Source organism: Chrysoperla carnea, chromosome 2 (genome assembly GCF_905475395.1).
Source record: "Chrysoperla carnea chromosome 2, inChrCarn1.1, whole genome shotgun sequence".
NCBI lineage: Eukaryota > Metazoa > Arthropoda > Insecta > Neuroptera > Chrysopidae > Chrysoperla > Chrysoperla carnea.
The window spans coordinates 34,025,232-34,046,673 of NC_058338.1; the positions used below are offsets into that span (position 1 = coordinate 34,025,232).

A 21,442-nucleotide genomic window follows, 5' to 3' on the forward strand; every position below is an offset into this window, starting at 1 on the left:
ATTAGCGCAAAGTACAAAATTATTATTTTGAAAAAATTCGAATTTTTTGATCAGCTTTAAGTACTTTTGAGATTTTATCTCTAGACGCTTAGTTTTCGAAAAAAAAATTGAAAAAAAATGCAATATTCGATTTTGAGAAAATCAATCTCTGAGGGAATTTGCTTAGCTAACGCAGCTCCTGCGCTACGAATTTTTCTTTTCTTCATAGCCGATTGTAGGAGTTCAAGTCTCATATGCACTACCAAAGCAAACACACTTTACCCAAAATAAACTAATAAAAGACAATCTTTTCTAATTTATACTAGGTAATAAAATTTAAACACATGACATTACACATCACCTACATTTTTGAATATTGCTGTATATTATTAGTCAATAAGTTTAAATATACGAATATAACGAAATCTTTATACCTACTATACGCTATTTGAAGCAGATACGTTCTTGAAAGATTAATTACAGGGTTAGTTAATAATATTTATAAATTATCATTTCGTTCTTTTAAATAAGTAGAACAATTTGTGAATTAAATGTTAAATATTTCAAAAATTAAATTAAGAAATTTTTGTCGGTTCTTTAATTTTTAATACATAATGTTTATATTAAATTAAGTTTTCAAACAAAAGTTATTTTTTTATAAGAAACATTTTTTATGCTAAAATATTTGTTCTATCTCAAACGGTTTACAAGATGGGTCTCACGGACCCAAGAACCAATTGGCCCAATTAACCTATGTTGCTCATTTACGAATTCAAACTCACCTTTTACGTCTTTACTACTTTATTCAAATTTCAACTTGATGCCTCGTTTCGTTTTTGAATTATTTTCCTGACAGATAGACATACAACCAGAAATGGGATAATTAGGTAATTTTATGAACGCCTGTACCAAAATTTTGATCGTACCATTAATATTTTAAAGCATTATAAACTTGAGACTAAAATTATTATACCTTGATATATATTTCACATATACAGACTATAAAATTCTCATGGGTTTTAGAAGTACTAGTAGACCACAAATTATTCCAAACATGGTGGAAAAATAAAGTTGAACCGTATATGTGGGATCTAGACTAATGCGTTTGCAAGTATTAAGACGAAGAAAATTGTTTCATTAAAACTTTTTGATGGCATGTATGAGAGACTAATGAAAACTAGAAGCTTTAGTAGCATGAGCGACACTAGTAAACTTTATATTAGCTCCTATTTTTTGTATCCTGACATCAAAATAATCCTCATCTATAAGAATTCTCAAGCCAGCTATAAGCTTTACATTGTAATCTTGAAATAAATTAGCCTTTCAAATAGTAAAAATTCAGAATTTTTGTCTAAAGGTTTTTGAAGTTATTTTTGTAGAGATATCCACAGTGTATGTATTTTGGACATCCATAAACTTTTTTTTTAACTTTACGATAAAAGTTTTATTTTTACTAAAAACATAACGGTGAATTCTACCAGTTGTTTGTTGTATTTGATGCATGTTGCGCGCATTCATTGTTTAAAGTGAGCTAAGTAAAGAAGACTGCTATTTTTAATAACATTATATGGTATAATACTTGACTTAAAAGACTTGTCGTCTGTATAGTAGGCATTTCTTTATTATTACCTCCATATATAAATTATAAGGTGGTTTTTTAATACATCATAAATTAGTTCCAAAAATACAAGCTATAATGAATTTCGAATAATAGAAAAATGAATGGTTTAAATAAACCTGGCTCAATTCATTTAGAAAAATGAAATGGTAAAATAATTGGGGAATTCAAAAGAACAAGGTCAACTCAAATATTTCAATTTCAATTAAAATATTTCCAAAAATTTGTTCCAAAAATGATAGCTCTCTAAGTATCCTTTTCATTTCATCTGATGTCCTTAACCATCACTTTGATATTGATTTAAGAAGGAGTGTTATAAGTTTAAAGTGTTTATCTGTGCGTTTGTGTGTTTCTCAGTGGAATCGTAGCCCCGAAACGGTCGAACTGAATTGATTGGAAATATTTTATAGCCAAGTTTCGAAAAATCGGTTCACAAGGAACAAGTCGCATTTGTCGGGGGTTTTTTAAATTTTGTAATTTTCGCTTGCTGTATTATCTGCCATTTGCTGAAGTCCTACTCTTATAGCTTGAAACATCCTGTATATGGAGGTGTGGTGACGTTCACACTTCATTTTATAAATATATATATAAACTACCTTACACACTACACTACATTATAAGTATTTTAGTTAAGCTTCGTTGAACGTAAGTTAATAATAACTGATGTAAATAACTATAAGAGTAACAATGGTAGGTAGTGTAGTAATGGTAATGGAAGGTATTACAAGTAGGTACAACAAAAACAAAGCAACATTACATAAAAATACCTACTATACTTGTACCTACCTGATCCATTGGTAAAATAATAACTTTATAATTACGTTTATTATAATTACGAATAATTATCTTAACTGTAGATTATAATATTATTTATTTTATATCAGCGCGGTTGTGTGAAAAAATCAACATTGTGACACTCAAGAATGTACCTACTACAATCAATAAATAGCTTTTGAAACTTTGTTCCTTATCGCACGATATTTGTTTGCTGGTCGAGAGTTAAAACCAAAAACCGGCATCTAGGTTACCTACGAAACCAAAATTTTTTCAATCGATTCAGGTTGCTAAGAATTTTGAGAAAATGCAAAAGTCTTTTTATAGCTGTCAATTTGTATTTTTGATCAAAATTTTATGTTTTATCATTTAAAAAAATTGGGTTGTAAAAGTTATCAGAAGTTTGCATTTTTTATGTTATGTCATAATAAATATCCCAATCGCTTAGTAATGAACTCACATATTGTGTTGACTACTAAAACAGAAATATATCTTTTTTAAACTAATACTACAATTATTTCATATAGTAAAAACTAAAAATAGCTATAAAATTAAATTTTTTAAAGAATCGAAGAAGTATTTGACTTCTAAAATTAATACCTTAAATTTTCAGAAAATCATCTTGTAAATAAAAAAAGTAAGCGCTACATTTAAAAGTACGAAAGGAATATAGTTCCTACCGGATGTAGAAACCCATTGCAAGTAGCTTCAACTAGTAGTTTTGTGAAACATTTTCAAAAAAAGAAAAACCAAAATTAAGGAAAACACTTTCGAGAATTTTCGAGATATATAAAAACGTGGACGTTAAAAACGAAAAATAACTTTCGTTGGTAAAACGAACTAAACAAAAATAAAAACAAGCTGTCAAATTGTAATTTTTAGTTTCAAAACACATTTTTAGGAAAGCGAGTAATTTTTTTAAATCAAACTATAAAAGTTTTTCCCGTAAATCAATAAATCTTTCTATATTTTAAATTAAATTTCTCCGTTATTTAAAATAGTTTAGAAATAAACTGCTATCAATTTTTCATTGATCTAATATTAATGATATATAAGGAAATTAAATTAGATAAACACTTTTCAACAAAAAACAAATCAGTCCTATGGCTATTTGTAGTATAATTAACTTTTTTATAAAGTTGTTTTAAAGTAGTTATTACTTATAACCAATAATAATTATTATTATTAATATTAATATAATAATAAATATGTATTTAATTTATTGTGTTTAACATTTGCATATCGTGTCATCGGATGTGTCATCAATGTAATCACGTATTACAAGTAATTCTTTTTACTTGTAAGTACTTATTGTCAATATTATCATTATTTTATATTTAAATTGCTATAAGGTAGATAAATATTGCTAATTTTAATTCAAACCATTTATTTATAAAACCACAATTATTCACTCATATAGTTGCACATTTTTCACGTATTTAACACTTTACGTTTTGCATAACTCTTATTTTATTTATAAAAGAGGATTCGCAAAATAATGAAAACAAAATTATTGTTTCTTTTAAGTATATTATATCTTTTATCCTGATTATAAGCCAAATTTCGAAAACCATTTTAAACAATGTAGATTTTTTTGATGATTTTTGAAAAAAGTAATCCAAGTAAAATTGATCTATTTGAAGGCGGGGGGGAGGCATCTCATGAGGTCATTAATTTGCAAGATCTTTTGGTCATCAACATAAAAGTTTTTCTATAATAAATAAATTCGCAATACATAGTCGGTGTGGTACTGAAGCCGTGCGAGTGTGACCCCTGTAGTCCACATGACTAACAAAAGTCTTGTTAGTCTTCATAGATTATTCTTCGAACATGTAATGCACTTTATGCTGAAGTTATCTCCATAGATAAATGATGTGTTTTATCTACTTTTCAGATTCTGTTTATTTAGTTTTTTCAGTTTTTCTATTATCATTAAAAAACGACTCAACTAATTCTAAGCGATTACTCGTCGAAAAAGCTCGGTCATGTGTTAATGTCATAACTGGTTCGTGAGATAATCGAGGCGAAAGAATCCGAACGAACATACGAACATACGAACATACGCACATACGTACACACACACACACACAGACATCACATTGAAAAGGTTTGATTCGGATATCGCGGCCTTGAAATCGACCCCATTACATTAACTTCTCCTGAGAAGTTAAAAACAACTTTTTGCGGAATCATTTGTTCATCAATCTTACAATTTCCATAGAAATATAAGTGCAAAAATTTACCTGTACTGGTTTGAATCTAATGAATTATGTAGAGATTTGACGATGAATAACAGTAAGCACCGGGAAATATAAAAGATACGATTTTCTATATTATAAATAAGTCTATCACCCTTATTAATACGTACGCTTCGATTCTTTAGTTTTCATTTTGGACTGCTTAATTTAATTCATCAAAATTTTGTCTGAGATTTAAATATTAAGTTATCAATAAAATATGGTATCGTAACATAATTTAAATAACCATGGAATGTGTGCATTCGAAAAAGAAAAGTGTTTCAATATTTAACAACATCCTTTTATTTTAAATAAATCCGCTAAAGATTAAATATTAACAAAATGAATATTATATTTAAATTTTTGTTCACTTCACAAAATTTAATAATATATTTTCAAGAATATTTAAATATTTTCAAGTATAAGGTATTCATGTCAGATTGTATGACAAAGTAACTAAAAATAACAATGATTAATGAATAAACTTGCGGATTAAAGTAATTTTTTTTTTCTTTAAACATAAAATTTAATTTTAAAGTTAAGATCGTACAATATCTACATAATATTCAGTTTAAGGCCAATATAATCTACTAAAAATAGAATGTACTAAACCATAGCCTCGTTAAGTTGTAATCCTATAAGTAAGTCAAAAGCAGACTCCATAAGTCGTTTTGTTTGTAAAATATGATCACGCCTTTCTAAGTCAAAATTTACGAAATTAAATCCTCTGTATCTTGAACTACTTGTTAAGTCAAAAAGTCATGAGCTCGAAATTTTTGCATTTCTTTTGAAGTTTAACCTGTCGAAAAAAATCATAGTGAATTGAAAAAGGAGTCAATCAAATGAGTTACCACTCGACTAAACCATATACAGCAAATCAATAATAATTTCTTACAAAAGATCAATAAAAGGATAATTCAATGATAAATTAAATTTTAAAATTTTTTATATTGAGTTCAATTTTATAGCTTAACATATGGGGGAATTATGTGGTTTGCGCACTAGACTATTTTAATCATATACGCAATACAAATTACAGATTTAAAAGAAAGTTATTTTTTAAATTTTATATATAAAAAGACTTAAATTTGACTAGATGTAATAATTAAATGCATTTTATGTATATAAATATACCTATATTATATAATGCCAGGTAATCGTTATATATTAATATTTATAATATTACCTATGAACTTACCTGATTGTGTTTTATAAAATACCACAAAAACCACAAAATAGAAAATATTCTTTATCTACCTACTTAAATGAGTTTGAAGTCTGGACAGTGTTTTATAAACAATAAAGAAATATTTATTATTTGTTTGAATATTTATAATATTATAGAATGTTATAATATTCAATTTCGATCATTTGCCATAATTCAAAGCGTTGTTGTGCCTTTTGTTGCCCAATAATTTGCCATTCTTTTCATTATTATACAGATAAATGCTTATATAAGTCAATATTTCATATATCAGCATTTTATGTTGCCCCAAATGCGTTATTAGAGCTAACCTTGACTAAAAATACTATAATTATTACACTTTTCTAATAATTACACAGGCAGCTTCTGTTTTTATTATACCTTTCTCGCTAGGAGTAGAAATAAAAAGGTAGTATCTGCTAAAAATTAAGCTTGTAATCTGTAACAAATTAAGTCGGAAACATATGGAAAACTTTCTTATTATTTGTTTTATGGAAGAAAAGTTATTCTGGATAAAAAGTTCTGCATGGCCTAAGAAGCAAAATGAAATAATAAGATACCAATTTTTTTACTTTACTTTTATTCGAACACGAGGTTAGCCGAAAGAATTCAATTTTGCTCAGTAGTTCTATTATCTTGTACAATATTGACATCCTTTATTAATAAAAATTTATCTTAATTGAAAATTACGATCAGATATCCAATATTATCATGATCAACCATTGATCATAAAAAACAGATTTTGTTATTTTTACTAAATTTTTTCTTGACATTTTTCTGTGTATTAGCATTGAAAATTTATGCCTACAGGTCGATATTTAATCTAGGATGCATTGACAAATTCTGTGAAGTATCAATAGACCTTTTAATCGATTTGTTTTTTTCTTTCGGACAGTTGTAAAAAAACTATTCAACCTAAGAAAGTTAAGTATATTTTATCTTTTTCAAGCAGCGCTTTTCAGCGCAACTATTACATTGTAATCATCCTTTAAGTTTCTTGTATTTATTTTACCAAGAACGGCATTTGTATAAGTAAATTTCTATAATCCATAAAAATTAATTGCAAATAAGTAAGAATATCGTATTGCATGTAAGTAGATTAATATCTGAGATGAAAGTGCAATTTTTATAGATATTTAATTACAAAAAAGTCATCAATTCTTACTATTAAAATGGAAAAGTAAGATCATTAATAATTTGCTTTTAATAACATTCAATGTAGTTTTCTACATATAAGCATATACAGGGTACGTCCTTTTATCAAGTATCATCTTTCATGAAGGAGAGAAAAATATATTCAACAAATTTTAATATTTACCATCTAAAATTACAAGTGAAAACAAACAATTGACTGAGTTAATTTTTGAAATACCATGTATAGACAGTGTTGATGACGTTTGTTTTTTTATGTCACGTAAGTAAAGAAATATAGCCACTCTTATAGCCGCACACACATAAATGATAATATCTGGATGACCAAGCTCTGCTCGGTATTCTTAAAAAGACACAAATTTTATCACTAATAGAAGACCGTTTTAAATGTCTCCACACAAATACCAATTTGAATGTCCCGGTAATGTATTTTATTTCATTAACTACGATATACACCAATAGATGTCAGGAAGAGTTATAATTTGCATTGTATTTCATTAACTACGATATACACCAATAGATGTCAGGAAGAGTCATATTTTGCGATGTATGTTTCAGTTTTTCATGAAAAAACAAATAAAACGACGTTTTTTTTTAAAATGAAACCTTGTTAGATCGACTTATCGCCCCAAAAAACCCCTACATACTCATTTTCATGAAAATCGATGGAGCCATTTCCAAGATCGTTGATATATATATATATATATATATATATATATATATATATATATATATATATATATATATACAAGAATTGCTCGTTTAAATATATAAGATTCCGATATAATACATACTATAAAATTTGCGCCTTCGCGGGTGAAAAGCGGGTAATCAGTTTTCGGGTAATAACATCTATATCTCCGTGGTATAAACAAGCAAAAAACCATAGAACATAAAACTTTAGCCTAGTTTAACTCTAGTTTATAAATCAATTAATAAATTTTCCTTTTTTGAAATAAAAACCTCGTGTCCAAGCTTGTAGATTCCAAAAAACAAAAAAAATTCCTAGAAAAAATTTCGGAAAAAAATGCCCGCCTTTTTCTGATACACGAATCTTTATATTTTTTTTAAACGTATCTTATTTATAAAAATAATACAAGCACTGATATTCAACACTCTCTATATAGGGTATCTCAATATCCCAAGTCAATTATTGTTTATTTTCACTTCTTTAGTTTTTCTAATAAATTTTTTTCATGCTATCAAAAACTTGGAGAAAACTTCTTATACTCATTTCTTATATGCAAATATTGACAATAATGACCGCGTAGATCGAATCACTGCGGAGATATTTGAAGATAAGTTCCATCAAAATATAAAATGACTGAGAGGTATTTCAATGTGTCTACGTATAATAAAAGCTGAAAACCATTATTTACTCATACCATTTGCGACATGCGGTAAAATCCTCTTTTCCTGATAATTTTGTAACAATATGCCTAAATTTTACAAATACATTTTTAAACGAAAGGCATTTAGTCAAAAATTAATAAAATTTGAAGGTAGGTATAGACGAAAAAAAAAAAGATCTCCACTCAAGTTTTTACTTTGGAGGGAACCAAGATGCCAATAATGGTAAATCAATGCAATGTGAGATTGTGGCGTTCACACCAGTTTTTGATTTTTTTTCATGAACATATTGGAATTCCATCAAATATAATAAAGAAATATTTATAAATATTTTATATAAACTTTATATAATGCATTTAAATGTTTCTATTGAAACGTGTCCGGTATATTTAATTACAATTTGTGTATAAAACACATTTTTTTCTTATTAAGTACCTACAATAACTGCTATTTATTATTCATACGACATTTTTTATTCATAAAGGTATTGTTTAAGTTTATTATGATGAATCATAAGTTGAATATGTTCAAGTGTTGCTTGCATTTGCTATGACAATAATATAATAATATGAGGCACGTTAAGAAAATCCCAAAATATTTTTTCTTATTTGTTAAGAAAAAATTGAAATCTTTGAACCTGTTCGGCATAATAAATAGAAATGACTCAAGTTTGTGGTAGGCTTACATTTGGAAAGAATAACAAATTAATTAAGATTAAAAGAGTAAAAGATATGAGAAAGACTGAAATCCGTTTCTTATAAATAAAACTTCTAGATGTTATAAAAAGTCGAATAATATGAAAAGAAACACTTGAATTCGAGCTATGAATTTGTTTTTAAATAATAAAAATAATTTATAATTTATTTTATATTATGACTATAAAATGCCAAAGTTACACTTCATGAATAAAATTTTATTTTAATTTTACTTTTTAAAAACATGCTGGTGCAGAAAGTATTTTGTAACCTTGGCCATTCGACATGTATGGTTATTTAAATAAAAAAGTCAATTGACAACAACAAAAAATATTATTTTAAATATTCAATCTATCCTTGGATACTAATCAACTATTAATCTAACGGTGTATTTATTATTATTAGTTAATTCTGTATGTCACATTCTAAAAATATTGATTAGAATGAATGTCTTTTTAAAAAAATTATTTTTCTAAAACAAAATTATTACAAGGTATTATTTTTTGTTGTTGTGATTTTATCTTTTTTTTTCTTGGTCATGGTTCGGAAAAATTAAGATTTTTTTTTATAGAGTTATGAATGCTGATCAAAGTGAAAGGTATCACTGTTCTTAAAATATCAAAGTTTGGTCAATCGAAAATGATAGTCTAATAGATACAGAAAGAAATTTTTAAATACGAGATTGTATTTTTCCATTACTTTTGTAAGGGCGAATTCAGATATTTGTTAATTAAAAAAAAGCTGTCTTTGTTGTTTAAAAAAACGTATGTTTGGTTCCACACCAATTAGAAAGCTAAATAGAAAAGTTTCAAGATTGAAAAAGTTTTATTCGTTTATAAAAATAAAAATCGAAAATATTGGTAAATAAACGTTAAAATTAATAGAAATATTACTAACTCATAAATCAGGAAAATTAATAAGCTAATGCCGACTTTATTAAGCTATTTCAATTATCAAATATTTCACGCTTTAAATATTCTTCAACTTTGTAAATCATAGCCTCTACGTGATTATTGAATGATGTTTGAGAGTAAAAATATTAGAGCAAAGAAATAATCTTAGTAAGTTTCATCATATTATCTATCACAAGTTATTTTAATTGACTGAGTACGACTTATAAAAAAGTATACGAAAATTTACAAAGTTTACATTTTTTTGCTCACACCCTTACTCTCGATAATGAGAGAAATTCACACAATTTCTGAAGGGCTTGAAAAAAAATATATTAAAAAAAACTGTAGATATGTTGGAAGTTCATAGTTCGAAAATAGATAGAATTATATGAAGGTAGAAAAAGTTACAACCGCATATATGATTTGAAAAATAAAAGTTATTTATTAAAGAAAATTGAAAAAAATACACTCGAACCCGGACTTCTTGGATTCATGTCAAGAAGTCCGGGTTGGAGTCCTGATTCGAGTTTTTCAATTCTCTTTAATTATGATTACTAGACAAGATATTTGTCAATATTTAGTTGACGCTGTATGTATCATATTAAAAATCATCAATTATAATCGAGAGACCATGATGTAAATGAATATCGTATACATGATTAAAAGTAAAGAAAAACAAAAAGTAATAAAATTTATTTATGTTTTTAATCGATCGTGAGGAAAATGTTTATAACTCGAATGCTGACGGTTTAATCACAGACATCAAATATAAATTATTTGTTGAATTACCTAAAAATAATTTCATCGCTTTCATCGGCAACTATTTTTGAATTTTTCAAGGTGTTGGGCAGAGGCCATTTATTTCACATGCAACAAATGAAAAGCACTTTCTACAAGGATACATTCAAATAACAACTGATGAAATTAATCAACGATTTTAATCATTTCCTGGTGATGTTGTTATATCTTGAAACAATAAGAAATAATATCTTAATTTCTCATCAAAAATTTGAATTAAAAAACTACTAAAAAAAACAACTACATTTATTAATTTAGAAGATAATTCTTTTTGTTTTCCCAAATTAAATATGTATAATAATTTTTATAATTTCTTTTTTACTGTCTGTTTTGTGCAAGAAAATTAATAAATTTTTAACAATAGTCATTAATATAATTAATAAATTAAATTAATTTTTCATATTAAAACAATAGCTTTAAATTGTTTAATAGCTTAAGATTGTTTAAATTATTTAAATACTTATTTTTTACTGCGTATTTCGAAAGTAAAATTAAAATTCAATAGATTTCAAAAAAACAATTTTTTTTAAATGTCTACGAGATTGGTTGTCTTCTGGTTTTGCTAATAAATAATTTTTTTTTTTGCTATCTAGCTAAACTTGAATAAAATAATCTTCTTCTTTTTCCATTAGAAACAAGTTTTTACAAAAATATAATGACCATGAGATAATATTGTTATTTCTGAGCGAATTTGAGTTAGTTTAAAAATACAGTATACTTAGAACGTAGTGCGTAGGTTTACTAAATTGTAGACGTGAATTATAACAAAGTTTTTAAAGAATTTTGTGTCAATCTATGTTTTAAACTGCTGGCGTAGACGTTGAAAGGTAATTATAAAAATTAAAGTTTCTTGATTTATGTTTGGAGGAATTATGACTTTATAATCCAAATTAATCGAAACTAAGTTAACCTTTCGACCAAAAATTTTCAATTAATAACCATGAAAATTTAACAAAATTCGAATCGGAAAATAAAGAGTATAGCAAGATAGTATTCGTTTCATCACTTTTACCTAGCTGAAGGTATTTTATCTACGCCCGTGAGGTAAGAAGTACTTTTCTCACTTTTCTCACGCATTGGAAAAATTATTCATTACCGAACGAGTGTGGTAATAATTTTTCTTAGAATTCATCCTTCTATCGATTTCCGTTGCCATTTTCAACATAAATTTTTCCACCCCCGAGAAGGTGTGGCTCCCACCTCTTGGGCAAGATCGCACTTTTGTTTTTAACTTTAAGTATGCTTTAAACAAAGCAGTCGAACAGTTTTTAAAAAGATTCGTTGACTATCCCTGGAATTAGAGGTATAATTCTAACGGATCTCCACTATTAGTAAACAGAATATTTTTCTAGAATAAATTCATTTATTTCGCATAAATCAATTATTAAGTTTAGGGTAAAGTCTAATTTTCATGAATGTTCACATGCACAATGTGTCATAGATATTTTTTTAAATGAATAATAATAAAACGTCGCGTCGGTATTCTATGAAATAATATTGATGAATGATGAGTAATGATTTTACCAACCATTAAATTTTACGTATTAAGAAGTGAAGTATTTACTTTTCTTAATTACTAATAATAATTCATATTAGGTATATGTAATGAAATGTATTCTACGAAGTCGCACCTGTGTTTTCAAGTTGAATTTTATGTGGAATATTTAAAATTCTTTGTCGAATAACTCTAATTCTGTCAATCTCTCATATTTAGTTACTGAATATTTTTATGGTAACTATAAACTTAGTCTACTTTAACACACTTTTATTATACCATGTATAAGAAATATACCAAGGTATACTAAGTTTAGTCCCAAGTTTGTAACGCTTGAAAATATTGATACTATGAACAAAATTTAGGTACAGGTGTTCATAAAATCACCTAAATAGCCCATTTCTGGTTGTCTGTCTGTCTGTCTGTCATCACGATTGCTAAAAAACGAAAATAGATATCAAATTTTTATAGCGTGCTTAGGAAGTAAAAAGTGAGGTCGAGTTCGTAAATGAACAACATAGGCCAATCGGGTCTTGGGTCCATAGGACCCATCTTGTAAACCGTTAGAGATAGAACAAAAGTTTAAATGTAAAAAATGTGCCTTATAAAAAAATAAACAACTTATATTTTTTCGTAAACATCACTGTTTAGCCGTGAGGGCGCAAATTAGGCATAAATTGTATAGTATGTTTTATATGGGAATATCAGTTATGTATGTGTGACATTTATGTATGTATAATGTGATAGAGTAATCAACATTGCTATACATGGTATTTAAACAATTTACTCAGTCAATTGTTTGTTTGCACTTGTTAAGTTTTAAATTAAGTTTTCGCCTGCTTTCGTGTAGCAAATTTTACATTATTACGATAATAAGTACATTCTTACTGTATCGTCTACATGATTTCATTTTCTTGAGCGGTTTTCTTCATAATTTTAAAATTTAGTATTAAAAAACGAAGAAAAGCCAATTTATTAACATGTGTTTAACATTGAATTTTACCGTAAAATTAAAAAATTACAACATGCTCGAATAAATGATGAAATTTGTTCATTCCATAATATAATTGAACCCAAAGTCGAAAATCGGTAATCTCGAATTTTCCAAAAAATTAATACTTTTCTAAATGTGACAAACAGACCATATAAAGAGAAAACAAGTCAGTTTCTCCCTCGAATTATAAAATATATTGAACATTGAAGAACGGAGAAAACAAGTACTCTCCTTCCTTAGGTTATAAAACATATCGAGCATTGAAGTCTCCATGCTAAGGATATAGGTATTTGATAGATTTTTAACAATACTCAAAAATAAGGTGGTAGCTTCATATATTTCTTTATAGATCTTGTAATTTTAACTGATACTCGAACTTTAAAGATATACTTTTGTTCTCATAATCAGGAATATGCCGTAGGATTTTCCGTGGAAATAATATTGAAAATGAAGAAATGTTGCTCTTTGGAAAATTCATTTCAATATTACACTTCATTTTATGGTAAAGGTGTTACAAATGGAACAATTTTAAAATAATAGAAGCGATATCATTAATGAAATTTTAAGATATTTCGATACTGTAAAAATGAAAATAATACCAAAAATTTGAAACTTATTTATCAATTAATAATCTTTTTATACGCCTTATGTGAAAAATTCATATCGATTCTCTGTACTGTTTAGGAGAAATTAACTAATTCAATGTTTTTACAAAAAAAAAGTTTTATCATTTTTATGCACAGTTCTTAATTTTGGTATGATTTTAAAGCTTAAAACTTGAAGAATGATAAAAGTTTTTTTATGTAAATGGTAAAATTTTAAAAAGGACTTATTGACTAAAAAGCCAACGTTTATTACGAATTCTTCATATACGACCATGTAAAATTGGCTGTTTTAAATAGTAAATTTATTGTAAACAGTATGGAAAATCGACTTGAAATTTTTTATAAAGAATAAATATTAAATACTTATTAATTGACACATAAAATTTCAGTTTTTTTATGATACTCTCGTGTTGGTATCGAAACACCTTAAATGGCAGGGTGAATTTTTCTTACTGACTTAATTACGGTATTCATTTGATAACTATCTAAAACAACACTCGATCAAAATTCTCTTTTAAATCTCTCGAGCGGTCGCAATTTAAGAGTTGAATAAAATTTGGTAAGAAGAAGAGTTTTGATATTTTAAAAGTCAAGGTCGTTAATGAGAAAAATCGAACTATAAACCAGTGGGAAGGTGCACAATGCACAAAATTTTAAATTTAAAAAAAAAAAAATATTTTTGTATTTTTTATTCAGTTCTAAGCAAAAAGGTACTATTATGATTTTTTCTCTGGGCGATTAGTTTTCGAAATATTAATTCTTGAAAAATTAAAAATGCAATATTCGATTTTAAGAAAAAAAAAAATTTTTTTTTTCAATCTTGAATGAATTCCCTTAGCTAACGCAGCTCCTGTGCTACGAATGTTTTTTTATTCATGTTTACATATTATACATTTACAAACCTAATATCCATCCATAATCTTTATAACACACATTTGTGTTGTTTTTGTTGTATTTATTTTATAAATAAACGGAAATGAGGTAATTTTTGTTCATTGTGTGTAGGTTACATATATGTACATTTACAGGAAATACAGTATATTTGTATTAAAAAATCTGTATATGTAATATATGCTGTAGTACCTACTCTTAACTCAAATTTCATTAACCGACTTCTAACAAAAAAGGAGGAGGTTATCAATTCGACTGTATTTTTTTTAAATGTTTGTTACTTCAGAATTTTCAACTGGGTGAACCGTTTTTGATGATTCTTTATCTATTTGAAAGCTGGTGCTTCTCGTGTAGTCCAATTATTTTGGTCCAGTTCTGGCAACGGCATCCATAATAAAGCCATAAAAGTCTTAAAATTGCATTGCATTTGCAAGTATGCACAACAAGAGGACGAATAACTCAGTATCACGCCAACCGATTTCGATGATTCTTTTTTTAGTGACAAATAAGTAAGTGTACTTCAGATTCACTGAAAATCACAAAATAAAAAAAAAAACTTTTAACAGAAAGAAAACCGACTTCAGAAGAAAAACTTTTCCAAAACAAATTTATATGCACTAAGATGTAAAAAACTAACATATAATGTAGTAAAATTATTGTTATTTTTGGAGTCAGTGTCAGCCAAGCTAATGTAGCAACCTGTTCTGTCAGAGTTGTTTTCTTGCTGACACCGTCTTCAAAAATAACAATAATTTTAACTACATCATGATCCTTATTTTTTTACATTTTAGTGCATATTAAATTGTTTTGGAAGTTTTTCTTTTGAAGTCGGTGTTCTTTTTGTTAAAAGGTTTTTTTTTAATATTATTATTATATGTTTTTAAAAACGGTAGTTTTTTTTTATATGAACGGGATGGGGACGAACCGTTTGTTTATTTATTCTCTAAATACGACAATCAAGTCTAACCTAACATATTGTTTGTATCAATTTTATTTTAGTATTCTGAAAAAATATTTTTTATTGCAGTCAATAAATATTTAGAGAGATATAAGCAAAAATAAAATTATTTGTTTAAATATTTAAAAATAATCAATTTGAGATGCAAAATATTTAAGTAATGTTTGTTTTGTAATAAAAATTTAGAAACTCTAGCCGGGCATGTGCAAACGTGACTTACAGAAGTCCCTCGGACTCCTAGCCTAACATAAGAGTAAGACAGGGACAATCTAACCAGTGAAAACTAAAAATACGAGTAAATAGAGAGACAACATTTTTTTTCTACCTATCTCATTGCTATTAGAGAAACTGAGATAGGTAGAAGAGTCGTATACCCGTCTCAACAAATACACCGCTGGAAATTATTGTTTGACTTCATTACGCTTAGTCTTATGACTGTTTTTCTTCTCGAAAATGGTCGTTAGTCAGACTTTGTATTTCAGGGGGTACGGACTATTTCATGAATGAGCCTTAAATTGACGGATTTCTGTTTCTTGTTATTTTAACTGGATAAATGATTTAGATAAGAAATACAAAAACTATTTTTCTCGACGATTTGATTTAATAAAAGACAATTTTTAGACTCCCATATATCATATCATTCTATTTAGGGTTTTCCTTGTTTATGTTCTTATCTTTTTTATCCGACTCCAAAAATAACAATAATTTTAACTACATTATATTAGTCTTATTTTTTACTTTTTAGTGCATAGATGAATTTGTTTAGGAATAGGAATGATTGTTTTTTTAAGTCGGTTTTCTTTTTGTTAAAAGTTTTTTTTAATTTGCGTTTTTTAGTGAATCTGAAGTACACTAACTAATTTATCACTAAAAAAAGATCGAAATCGATTGATATTCTTTTGAGTTATTCGTCCATTTGACGCAAACATACTAAATGCAAATTTAAGACTTATATGGTTTTCTCATGGATTCCATTGTACGAACTGGACCAAATTGTAATGGGACCACACGAGAGCACCAGCTTTCAAATAAAAATGAATCATCAAAATCGGTTCACCCAGTTGAAAGTTCTGAGGAAAGAAACATAAAAAAATATAGTCGAAGCAAGAACCTTCTCCTTTTTTGAAGTTGGTTGAAAATATGATAAAAACTACTTTGAATTTGGTATTTATATAAATGAAATATTAGTTCAAATTAGGAAGATTAATTTATTTAATTTTAACATTGATTAATTGTATTTAACTTTGATTAATTTTATTTATTTAATTTAACTTTGATTAAAACATAATAATATTAATAATACTTTTATGTAAATGATTCACAGCCATTATCTAAAAACATATTGCAAAATTTAAAAATACATTAGTAAAAAAAGGTAATAATAATTACCATAATTATATTTTAACCAGATAAAATCATTAAATTAACACTTTCGTTAGTTCAAATATCCGTTGACAATAATTATACTTATTTATTATTACAAAAATTCATAGACATTGTATATTTTAATAGAGAGTTTTAACACTATTCAAAATATAATCCTGAAAATTGTCTTCATTTTCCTTCTTTTCTTAATTTAGTGAATTGTAAAAGATGAGAGCTTTACTGATACAATTTGGAGGGTTTTCGTGGGATAATTGTTTTGCTCAAAGTCAAAAACAGTTACAGGGATTGCATCCATAGAGGTGCCGCTATACTTATAAGATGTAGCTTTTTGTCGATATTTCGACTTTTGAAATTATGTTGAAGACAAAAAAAAAAATGCACCGATCGAAAATTTTTTATAGTTTATTATCTTGAAATGTTTATAGTATTTTCAATGAGGCTACGTCTTGTGCTTGCGGTGCTCGATCCTCATGTAGAAGGGAGTCAGGTCCAAACCCACCCACCCACGATATTACATTTTTTTAAATTTTTTGCTTAAAAACAAAAATTAATTTTCATAAATATCTGTATAATTTATGGCGGAAATAACCTAGTTCCTACCGGGTTTCCCACGATACTTTTTGCTGTGTTACTTGAATTAGTTTGATTATGCTTTTGCTATTAAAATCAGGGATATTATGTTAAATTAGTGTCGATTAATGAATGGATTTCGTTGCTATATTTCAAACGAATGGATGATATATTTTAGGCAAATTCCATCGACATAGGATTCGCAACTACATTTGAAAAAAAATTTGATTAGACCTTTGAAGATCATTAGTTTTTTATGATCGTGCTGAGATATGATGAATGATAAAAATGTGAAAATGTTGATAAAAAACCGAAAAAGTTTCGGTTTTATAACAGAAATTTCTGGAATTTTGCAAATTAAACATATTCTTCAGTATAATAATTATTAAATCTTTACATATACAAGTTATGATAATAATATTTTTCCATGGTTTTACCACTATTTTTGAACTCTGTACAAAAAGTTGATACTCATTGATATCAGAATAAATAATATAAATCCAATAAGACATTAACTAACCTTCAAAATGACGCAAGTTTTAAAATCCATAAAAATTTACATAGAATTTTTTTTCATTACAGGTTTTTCAACTTAAATAATAATAATTATTTTTTCAAATGAAATAAATCACGTCACCAAAACTTTAAGCGACAAGAAGAGGACAGAAAACAGAATGATGTATAAACTAATATTTGCCAAAAAATAATCCAGTTTTTTTTGTATATATTTAGTTCTTCGACAAACTCACTTAATTGAGAAATAGAGATAGAGATACATCGTATAGATAATTTATTCATACTATTTATACAGCGAACAAGGTAAGCCCACTTAAAATTGATTTTTTTATTAAATAATTATATTCATTTGTTATAAATCGTAACAGACAGTTCGTTAAAACACTTTTATTCTACTTAGTTCAGTTAATAGACTAGACGTCATGTAATTGTGTTTGAGATTATTACTTCCATTACTATATCAATCGGTCAATTAACTATTTATTGGTTCAGGAAAATTTAAAATAAATATATCAAGTTTAAATTATTAAATTGTCTGTATAAAATAATTAACAACTTGGAAATGTTGGAAATATTTTTTCGTTAACCATATACTTTTGGCGCAAATCGGATGTAAACATTTATCGACACATAGTTTTTTATTCGATTTTTTCAGATTATGTTTGTTTTATAAAATTTAACTTTGTATTTGAATTATTTCTCTATCTCTGATCATTACCCAGAATTTAAGCGCACTAAGAGTATATATTCTAATTTTTCCTTTCATTTTCTGCCGTATGTAATGGCTTCATGAAAAAAAGATTTTTATTTTAAAAATAATAACTATTTTACAATTTTTTATATCTTTAATCAATTAAGACCATTTTAAACCTTACTTGAGAGGTCACATCAAATTCTAGGGTGCCTTCCTCCAAGAAGAACAACTTTTACTCATTTTTTTCTAAAAAGTTTTTTCAGCTGGATTGTTAAAATGTGATACTATGATCAGTCATTTGAAAAATTTTATACAGACAGAAAGTTAATAACACAAGTCATTAACGAGATGTAAAAAAGAAAAAATGAAACATTTTCAAAATTAACTGCTAGTTTATTCAGAGCTACAGCCAAAAATATAAAAATCTGCCCCTTTTTTTTGCTATTTGCTAATAGGTATAAATAAGTAAATAAGTTTTGGGATAATTGCACTTCAAGCATCAAATTGATGACTTTTTTCTTATTTTTATAAGAAAATAATTGACTCTCCTGCACCATTTATTTTTGCCTGACACTGATATTAATTTTAAGTTAAAAATTTTACGCCAAATCTAAAATAGGGAAATTTTTCAATTTGCTCAGCGTAGTCAGCTTCCACACATATTTTTTACTTGTTGTAATTTGCAGTAAGCAAGTCCAAAAAATTTTCCATTTTCTTCATGCTTATATGGTTAGAAAAGAGTTTTTAGAATGGCACATTTGTTAGAACTTCGAAAAAGTAAATTTTTAAGCAGTATCAGTACCTTTAGTCTGACGGTATTCAAGAATTACAATTTGAAAAAATTACATTCTAATAAATTAAATAATACCTGCTTGTAATAAATAAAATAAAAGTTTGATTAATCGTTCATCTGAGGTTACGAACCGACACGACAACCAGCGCTGTGTCTATCATTTCCGTTTCAATACTTGACTTAAGCATATGATTAACATTTTTTGTGTCATTGTCTCCTATCCTATAATACAATTCAAAAAAATTTCAATATAAAAGAAAATAAAATTTACTGTATTATATCAGGGGTTTTGTAAAGTTAAAATCGACTTCTGTCGATTAAAAAACAACTTGATTGGGATTTTGGGTTTTTACACGTTCGAAAATAATTTGACGTTATTATCAATTTTTATGAATTATTTATCAAGAATTTCATTTCACATTTGGTAATAGTTTTTTTTTTATTCGTAAATCTTTTGAATGACTCATAGGAGTAGCCAGTCATTGGATCAATTAATTAATAACGGAAGTCATCTGATACATCAATTAAATGAACTTGTTTTTTTTTTATTGCAGATAATACTTAAGTAATAGACAGGCATGAGTCTTGTATATATCGGGTTTATATAAAAAATGTCAACATTATTATTAAATAAAAATTGAAAACTTGTCATAAAGATTTAAAACTGAAACTTGATATACAAATATTCTAATCACGTGCCAAAACTTTTATTACTAAAGTTACATATCACATTTTATATTGGAAGTATTAAAATGAATACGTAGGTAATCCGTACGTCATGATTAGATTCCAGACAACTAAATCTTATTATCCATAAAAAATGTTTCAGTTCACTACATATAAGGTAGAGCATAAACAAGATATATGTATTATGAAATGGGTGGTCATTGTGATATTTTAATAGTGTGTGGTCTATAAAATGGCAGAATCTAAATCGATTGTTAGTACGAGAAACAATCACTCTATATTCTTCTAAAAACAAATGAACTACGATTTAAAACACACCATGAGATCAGATTACAGGCCTTCGGACTTATTTATTTTAGAATTTACTAAAAATCTGGTCGAATTTTTAGTCTAGTCGGATTTGTTTTAAATTATTATAAAATAATGGTATCAATTAAATACAAAAGCACAAGAGCATACTTTAGTTTTTGCCAGGGATATCTAATCGAATGGTGTATGTTACAACACTGAAGACTTTTATGAAGTTGTGTTTTAAATTAAATTGATAGTAATCTTTGGAATTGAATCTTTATTAATAAGAAGTAAAATAAAGAAAAAAAAAAATCTTCAGATACTGCAGAACATAAAACGGTCTTGACTATATGATATGCATTTAAATTTCATTCATCGAATTATATTAACGATCTTTTAAGTTCAAAAACCGAATTATTATTCAATATTATTTATACCGCGTTGTTCAAACATTATTTTGTTATATCATCAATATTATTTCAAAATTGTCCATCACAAATTATTACACCATTTTAGTTCAGCTACAATTTAAAATATTATATATTAATATAATAGAATGTTATTTGCGCTTCCACCAGAATTATATGAATTTTTTAAATTGTAAAATCGTTAACTTGAAGATCCTGATTAGAATAATCTTCGATAAGTGCAAAGTCTCAATTAAATCCGATGTTTTGAAGTAACGATTCATAGATTCCGTTACATACCGAGATACTAAAAGCGTGTTAAAAAAATCTAAAATGCTCGTCTTGGTCATCGTATAGTCCATTTTATTATGAATTACGTAATATTTTGTGGCACATAAATTTTAGTTTTTTATAAACTGAGAAGCTGCTTGAATTGGTAAAATATAAAAATTACA

The 21,442-nt window shown here is 26.7% G+C and overlaps 1 protein-coding gene across 2 annotated transcripts in view; it reads left to right on the forward strand.

Moving 5' to 3' along the window:
- Positions 1-18,181: 18,181 nt before the first annotated feature.
- The window catches only part of LOC123294034, a 63,791-nt gene continuing 60,530 nt past the window's right edge, over positions 18,182-21,442 (forward strand). For both annotated transcript variants that reach the window (XM_044875098.1, XM_044875099.1), the window contains exon 1: positions 18,182-18,418. The gene's annotated coding sequence lies outside the window, so the exon portion shown is untranslated. The remainder of the gene's footprint in view (positions 18,419-21,442) is intronic.